This window comes from Nerophis lumbriciformis, linkage group LG03, assembly GCF_033978685.3.
Source record: "Nerophis lumbriciformis linkage group LG03, RoL_Nlum_v2.1, whole genome shotgun sequence".
In the NCBI taxonomy this organism is placed as follows: Eukaryota; Metazoa; Chordata; class Actinopteri; order Syngnathiformes; family Syngnathidae; genus Nerophis; species Nerophis lumbriciformis.
Window position 1 is genome coordinate 47,453,041 of NC_084550.2, and position 9,184 is coordinate 47,462,224.

Below are 9,184 nucleotides of genomic sequence, written 5' to 3' on the forward strand. Positions count from 1 at the left end.
CATTGTGATTATTATTTTCAACAGTGTGTTGAAAACAACCTTTTTTGGCTCAGAAAGGTTCCTTATGTCTTATTATTCATATGCTTTCAATACTTGTCGGTGTGTAATTCCAGACATAGATGTAAACATTAATGAGACAACAATGAACATTTTTCAACAAGTGAACCCACTTGAAAATGATGGCAACTATGGAATAGACATTTTCACTTCAATTCTGCACTTTATTCAGTGACCATGGGAATTATAAGGTTTGTTAAAATGTTTTCTTCACTTGTGCAGTGTATTCTGCAAATTAACATTTTGTTGAAACATTTTGTAAAAAATAAATAAATAAGGAACCTGTTATACAGACCTGTATGAAGTTGCCCACTTTATTATTGCAAATATCAAAATAACACTTCAGTGCCCCTCCCGAAAATCTCCCGGGGCAACCATACTACCGAATTTCTCCCGATTTTCACCCGGACAACAATATTAAGGGCGTGCCGTCATGGCACTGCTTTTAGCGTCCTCTACAACCTGTCGACGCGTCCGCTTTTTCACCATACAAACAGCGTACCGGCCCAGACACATGTAATGTATTTTTCGGATTATAAATCGCAGTTTTTTTCATAGTTTGGCCGGGGGTGCGACTTATACTCAGGAGCGACTTATGTGTGAAATTATTAACACATTAGCGTAAAATATCAAATAATATTATTTATCTCATTCACGTAAGAGACTAGACCTATAAAATTTCATGGGATTTAGCGATTAGGAGTAACAGATTGTTTGGTAAACGTATAGCATGTTCTATATGTTATAGTTATTTGAATGACTCTTACCATAATATGTTACGTTAACATACCAGGCACGTTCTCAGTTGGTTATTTATGCCTCATATAACGTACACTTATTCAGCCTGTTGTTCACTATTCTTTATTTATTTTAAATTGCCTTTCAAATGTCTATTCTTGCTGTTGGCTTTTATCAAATAAATGTCCCCAAAAAATGCGACTTATACTCCAGTGCGACTTACATATGTTTTTTTTCCTTCTTTATTATGCATTTTCGGCCGGTGAATGGTAAATGGGTTATACTTGTATAGCGCTTTTCTACCTTCAAGGTACTCAAAGCGCTTTGACACTATTTCCACATTAACCCATTCACACACACATTCACACACTGATAGTGGGAGCTGCAAGCTCCTAACCACGACCCATCAGGAGCAAGGGTGAAGTGTCTTGCTCAAGGACACAACGGACGTGACAAGGTTGATAGAAGGTGGGGATTGAACCATGAACCCTCAGGTTGCTGGCACGGCCACTCTCCCAACCGCGCCACGCCGGTGCGACTTATACTCCGAAAAATACGGTAGTCTGGGGTTCAATCCCAGGCTCGAGATCTTTCTGTGTGGAGTTTACATGTTCTCCCCGTGACTGCGTGGGTTCCCTCCGGGCACTCTGGCTTCTTCCCACCTCCAAAGACATGCACCTGGAGATAGGTTGATTGGCAACACTAAATTGGCCCTAGTGTGTGAATGTGAGTGTGAATGTTGTCTGTCTTTCTGTGTTGGCCCTGTGATGAGGTGGTGACTTGTCCAGGGTGTAGTGCCTTCCGCCCCAATGCAGCTGAGATACGCTCCAGCACCTCCCGCGACCCCAAAAAAGGGACAAGCGATAGAAAATGGATGGATGCATGGATGTTTACTGCAATGAGGTGGAGACTTGTCCAGGGTGTACCCCGCCTTCCGCCCGATTGTAGCTGAGATAGGTTCCAGCGCCCCCCGCGACCCCGAAGGGAATAAGCGGTAGAAAATGGATGGATGGATGGGCATGGATGTTTACATTTATTTTGACGGCACATTTTATATTCTTGCCAAACTGTCTTTTAACATATACTTGTTTGGACAGCTAAAATGTAAACAAATAAGCTGAACATATGCCTTGTATGACACCTGGCTTAAGTTTATTGCACAAACCCCTTACCATTGCAAATATTAAAACAACACTGCCATTTGTTTGTGCTGTAAAAAAAAAAGTGTTTGTGCTGTTAAGTTTGTTGTTATTCCAAAATAGATTTTCTGACTGGTGATGTCATCCAGCCTCCCCACCTCCTCAAAATCTTCCCAAACGTGTCCCAATTGTTTGTGCTGAATATTTTTTGGGTCCAAAATTATAGTTTAAGTTAATGTGTTAATATTTACACCTAGCCCCAAACCTAAATACAATAATCACAAACAAAAACATTGTGTTCACAAACGTTTGGGGAGATTTTGACAAAGTGTGTGTGATAATGGGGGCTGGATGACATTACTAGTCAGAACATGTATTTTAAAATAACTTAAAAACCTCAACGGTAGAAACATAAATGTTCACAGCACAAACGTATTGCAGTGTTATTTTGATATTTGCAATAATAAAGTGGGCAACTTCATACAGGTCTGTATAACAGGTTCCTTATTTATTTATTTTTTACAAAATGTTTCAACAAAATGTTAATTTGCAGAATACACTGCACAAGTGAAGAAAACATTTTAACAAACCTTATAATTCCCATGGTCACTGAATAAAGTGCAGAATTGAAGTGAAAATGTCTATTCCATAGTTGCCATCATTTTCAAGTGGGTTCACTTGTTGAAAAATGTTCATTGTTGTCTCATTAATGTTTACATCTATGTCTGGAATTACACACCGACAAGTATTGAAAGCATATGAATAATAAGACATAAGGAACCTTTCTGAGCCAAAAAAGGTTGTTTTCAACACACTGTTGAAAATAATAATCACAATGTTTCTATGTGAAATTTATTGAATATTCCAATTAATATATTTGTGTGCAGAGAAGTTCCATGAATCCAGAGGTTGTTTATTCCGTCTTTGTTGAAATGGTCATGCAGCTGTGTGGTGACTCTGAAATAAGAATGTAACAATCAGATCACATGAAAACAGCTAAGACAATATAAGTCATACAGGGAAATGCATTTTTAGACAATATGATTAGCCTGAGCGGCTAGGGGACACCAAAATATGGATTAGAAAAGACAGATTGAAAATAATAATACAACATTTTTTTTCTCCAGCGAACCGGATGTTGGACTTTGGCAAGCCGTAACCGGCCCGCGGGCCGTAGTTTGGGGACCCCTTATCAAGTCGATAGAAAAGCGCTAAATAAATGTAATCCATTATCATTAGTATTTGATCAGCTACTGACGTACCACGACGTGACTCACATTTCGACATGTTACCATTGTAGCTCACTACAATGCCATGTCGCCTTACATTTCGTGTGATTCTACAATCATTTAGAAATAAATAATGTCTAATTACCTTTTCCTCCTCTTGCCCCGATGTCCATGAACTGAAACGTTGCATATGTGCGGTGCAAACTCGCAAGGTAACATTTGCTCCAGGCTGCTTGGCTGTCGGGAGGAGAAAGGCACCTGTGTGGCCGCTCAGGTGCCGCGTCCTGCAGGGGCGACCAACGGCGGCAGCCCGACCCTTGTTGCATTGAAAGTGTTCTTATATTCTCAGCTGAAGCCCTCAAATTATGAAGTGGAGCCCCCACCTCGGTTAAGCGACTTGTTGGCAGACATTTTGTCCACAACTTGGCTTTAAAAAAAAACAAAAAAAAAAAAAAAAAACTTGTCTGAAAAGGGGCAGGGATTATTGGTGACCGGAACTGGAATGCAACATCGCTCACACACACTAGTAAGATGCTCTTACACACACTGGTAAGATGCGCTCATACATATAACTGAAATCTTTGCACACATACTACTGAAATTGTTGTCTCTCACACGCACGTGTAAAAAGCACACACACACACACACAGGTGAAATCCGTTTATACATACTAGTGAAAAATAATTCCAGGTGTGTGTGTGTGCGTGAGACAAAAACATTTCAGTAGTGTTTATAAGAGTGTTTCAGTAGTGTATGTAAGAATGTTTCAGTAGTGTTTATAAGAGTGTTTCAGTGGTGTATGTAAGAATGTTTCAGTAGTGTTTATAAGAGTGTTTCAGTAGTGTTTATAAGAGTGTTTCAGTAGTGTATGTAAGAGTGTTTCAGTAGTGTATGTAAGAGCATTTCAGTAGTGTTTATAAGAGTGTTTCAGTAGTGTATGTAAGAGTGTTTCAGTAGTGTTTATAAGAGTGTTTCAGTAGTGTATGTAAGAGCATTTCAGTAGTGTTTATAAGAGTGTTTCAGTAGTGTTCATAAGAGTGTTTCAGTAGTGTATGTAAGAGCATTTCAGTAGTGTTTATAAGAGTGTTTCAGTAGTGTATGTAAGAGTGTTTCAGTAGTGTTTATAAGAGCATTTCAGTAGTGTATGTAAGAGCATTTCAGTAGTGTTTATAAGAGTGTTTCAGTAGTGTGTATAAAAGAAAAAGATTTCAGTTGTTTATGTGAGAGCATTTCAGTAGTGTATGTAAGAGGTAATTCTGAGTAATGTCCCTAACGGCCCCTCATACAATAGCTTCAGTTTCTTCTTCAATTTCGTTTTCGCTACCTGCCTCCACACTACAACCATCCGTTTCAATACATGCGTAATCTGTTGAATCGCTTAAGCCGCTGAAATCCGAGTCTGAATCCGAGCTAATGTCGCTATACCTTGCTGTTCTATGCGCCATGTTTGTTTGTATTGGCATCACTGTGTGACGTCACAGGAAAATGGACGGGTGTATATAACGATGGTTAAAATCAGGCACTTTGAAGCTTTTTTTAGGGATATTGCGTGATGGGTAAAATTTTGAAAAAAACTTTGAAAAATAAAATAAGCCACTGGGAACTGATTTTTAATGGTTTCAACCCTTCTGAAATTGTGATAATGTTCCCCTTTAACAAACTCAGGCAGTCAAAACACACACCAACAAAAACTACTGTTCGCCACAACACCCAAACTCTCATGCGACTCACAAATATTACACTATTGTCTTGTAAGGTTTGCGTTTATGACCTTTCTCAACCACTGTAGTTATCCGCCATTTTTGTTTTGATAACTCCACAGACAAGACACTCCAAGTCACACCCACTCTAAGTCTAAGTCGTGCCCACTTTAAGCCGCGCCCTCTTAAATAAAGAAAATACCGGTACTGCTGAAAATAAGTCAGGATTAGAGTTTGAGTTGGCATTAGGGTTGCATTTAAACACCCAAAAAAACAAATTATTCAATCTAGTGTCCACTCTTGCATTGTCGGCACCACTGTGGGCATGTCTTTAAAAGACACGCTTCACTTCTGTTGTCGTCGGCCGCCGGCCAAATTTTTAAGCCCAATGCGGCCACCCCTGGCTGGACCTTTCTCTCATAGTCCGACGCTGTAGTCAATAAGCTCTCATTTTTTTTCTAGCTGTCCTTTTGTTGTGGCGAAGACTGATTCGTACATGCACATGATCCTGCGCTGTTGCCATTCCTAATACAAAACCCAAAACCGGTGAAGTTGGCACGCTGTGTAATTTGTGAATAAAAACAGAATACAATGATTTTTGCAAATAATCATTAACTTAGAATTTAATGACAGCAACAGATTGCAAAAAAGTTGGCACAGGGAAATTTTTACCACTTTGTTACATGGCCTTTCCTTTTAACAACACTCAGTTAAACGTTTGGGAACTGAGGAGATCAATTTTTGAAGCTTTTCGGGTGAAATTCTTTCCTATTCTTGCTTGATGTACAGCTTAAGTTGTTCACTAGTCCTGGGTCTCCGTTGTGGTATTTTAGGCTTCATAATGCACCACACATTTTCAATGGGAGACAGAGTCTAGTACCCGCACTCTTTTACTATGAAGTAGTTTACGCTGTTGTAACACGTGGCTTGGCATTGTCTTGCTGAAATAAGCAGGGGCGTCCATGATGGCGTTGCTTGGATGGCAACATATGTTGCTCCAAAATCTGTATGTACCTTTCAGCATTAATGGTGCCTTCACAGATGTGTAAGTTACCCATGCCTTGGGCACTAATACACCCCCATACCATCACAGATGCTGGCTTTTCAACTTTGCGCCTATAACAATCTGGATGGTTTGGTCCGGAGGACACGACATACAGTTTCCAAAAACAATTTGAAATGTGGACTCGTCAGACCACAGAACACTTTTCCACTTTGCATCAGTTCATCTTAGATGAGCTCGGGCCCAGCGAAGCCGGCAGCGTTTCGGGGTGTTGTTGATAAATGGCTTTCGCTTTGTATAGTAGAGTTTTAATTTGCGCTTACAGATGTAGATATGAACTGTAGTTACTGACAGTGGTTTTCTGAAGTTGTTCCTGAGCCTATGTGGTGGTATCCTTTACACACTACTCCTTCCACATTTTTCAACCCACTTCAACCGTTCCACCGTCAAAACATTCCTCTTAATCAGGACAAAAAACTAAGTTGTTTTTTGAACTGCAAAAATTCCCGGTTTTCCCGAAATTCTGGAATAGTATTTCTCAGATAAAAATGCTACTACTTCAACATTTCTCAACCGATTTAGGAGAGGGGGGTCCAGACTGAGGCCAAGAAAAAAAAACTCATAGCCATAGCACACATACATGTGTGTAAGAGGGAAACATCAAAGATCACAAAGGACATTAAAGACATTAAAAGAGTAGAGCTGATGCAACCAGCCACTTCTACACACAGTCATAAAAGTAAAACACAACAAAAAAAAAACACAAAAAAAAAACATATACACTGTGGTGGCCTCTGCGGTGTTCCACGCCATCATCTGCTGGGGTGAGGGGAGCATTACCAGAGACAGGAGCAGACCCAACAAAGCAACCAAGAGAGCCGACTCCACCCTCGGCCGCCCACCAACTCTCGGCCAGTGTCCAGTCCGCAAAGATGAGCGAGGATATGTCTAAGAAGACCGAGGTGTCCAATACCTGCTCATTCAGCCAAGACACTGTGAACTTGTCCGTCCCGGCGCTCAGCGCCAGCTCCGTAGCCCTGTCTCTTCATCCGCATCTCCTCCAGACTCTCCAAACGGACTCTGGTGTGGCAGAGACCCAGCAGCTGGTCTCCATGGCCAAAAGGCTCCCGGGAGGCAGATGCAGAAGTTCACAAAAAAGCACCGCAGAAGTCACCAAAGTGGCACCCCTTGTCACACAGTCCCAAAGGGTTCCGAAACAAAAGGCAAAAAAAACCCCATGAAAACAAGAGGGAAACATCAGGAACACAAAAGGATGATACAAGAGTACAGAGCTCCTGCCAATTCACATGCAATTCCTTCAGGTAATGCATCATCTAGTTCACTGTTTTTCAACCTTTTTTGAGCCAAGCCACATTTTCTTCATAAAAAAAATACGGAGGCACACCACCAGCAGAAAAGGTTAAAAAATTAAACTCCACCAGGTTGTCGTGCCTTATTTTGAGTTTGTTGTTTCCTGTGTGTATTGCTTTTGTTCCTGTCTTGCGCTGTTATTTTGGTGACCCTTCCTGTTTTGTTAGTGTTCTCCTGTCGCAGCTTCACGCCTTCCCTTGAGCGCTATTGCCCGCCCCTGCTTTGTTTTCGCAATCAAGACCATTTAAGTTGTGCGTACGCTATCCTTCTTTGAGGGGACATTGTTGATTATCATGTCATGTACGGGATGTGCTTTGTGGACGCCGTCTTTGCTCCACACGCTGTAAGTTTTTGCTGTCGTCCAGCATTCTGTTTTTGTTGACTTTGGAGCCAGTTCAGTTTTACTTTTGTTTTACATAGCCATCCCTATGCTTCAGTGCCTTTTCCTAGTGGGACTTGCCTTTTGTTGATTTTTGGTTTAAGCGTTACATGCCTTTTTACCTGCACGCTGTCTCCCGCTGTGCTCTGCCTAGTGGGATCACGACAAACCATCCTTGACGCGTTCCGACTTCTACAAAACAAAGCTGCCATCTACTGATATGGAGTATTACATGGTTGCCCTGTCAAGCTCTACACAGCACAGGCACTAGACAACGGCACATTATTATAATTATTGATTTGCAAAAAATATTTTTTGGACGAATTAGGTGAAGTTGCATGATTTCCCACGGCCATACTTGCCAACCTTGAGACCTACGATTTCGGGAGGTGGGGGTGGGACGTGGTTGGGGGGCGTGGTTGGGGGCTTGGTTAGGGGCGTGGTTAAGAGGGGAGGAGTATATTTACAGCTAGAATTCACCAAGTCAAGTATTTCATATATATATATATATATATATATATATATATATATATATATATATATATATAATAAATACTTGACTTTCAGTGAATTCTAGCTATATATATATATATATGTATATTTATTTTATTTTATATATATATATATATATATATATATATATATAAATAAGAGAAATACTTGAATTTCAGTGTTCATTTATTTACACATATACACACATATAACACTCATCTACTCATTGTTGAGTTAAGGGTTGAATTGTCCATCCTTGTTCTATTCTCTGTCACTATTTTTCTAACCATGCTGAACACCCTCTCTGATGATGCATTCTGCTTCGTCTCCTTGTTGTGTGCGCAGTTGTGCACTGCACTCTCTAAAAGCCCTAGATGTTAATGTCACATATGCATGTACAGTAGATGGCAGTATTGTCCTGTTTAAGAGTGTCACAACATTGCTGTTTACGGCAGACAAACTGCTTTACGGTAGACGAAAACGTGACTGCTGTTGTTGTGTGTTGTTACCGCGCTGGGAGGACGTTAATGAAACTGCCTAACAATAAACCCACATAAGAAACCAAGAACTCGCCCTCGATCGTTCTACAGTTATAACGTGATTGGGCAGGCACGCTGTTTATATTGTGGGAAAGCGGACGTGAAAACAGGCTGTCGACACGTCACTCAGGTCCGCCTGAATTCCGGGAGATTTTCGGGAGAAAATTTGTCCCGGGAGGTTTTCGGGAGAGACGCTGAATTTCGGGAGTCTCCCGGAAAATCCGGGAGGGTTGGCAAGTATGACATAGCCATCCCTATGCTTCAGTGCCTTTTCCTAGCGGGACTTGCCTTTTGTTGATTTTTGGTTTAAGCGTTACATACCTTTTTACCTGCACGCTGTCTCCCGCTGTGCTCTGCCTAGTGGGATCACGACAAACCATCCTCGACGCGTTCCGACTTCTACAAAGCAATGAACTACCTGCTGCCACCTACTGATATGGAGTATTACATGGTTATCCTGCCAAGCTCTACACAGCACAGACACTAGACAACGGCACATTATTATGATTATTGATTTGCAAAAAATATTTTTTGGAC

The 9,184-nt window shown here is 41.0% G+C and overlaps 1 long non-coding RNA gene across 1 annotated transcript; it reads right to left on the reverse strand.

The window, feature by feature from the left end:
- Nucleotides 1-2,772: 2,772 nt before the first annotated feature.
- LOC133576198 (uncharacterized) lies at nucleotides 2,773-3,633 on the reverse strand. Its single transcript, XR_009811602.2, has 2 exons — nucleotides 3,309-3,633; nucleotides 2,773-2,891 (listed from the first exon to the last, which is right to left on the reverse strand). It is a non-coding gene; the product is annotated as an uncharacterized lncRNA (long non-coding RNA).
- Nucleotides 3,634-9,184: the final 5,551 nt, after the last annotated feature.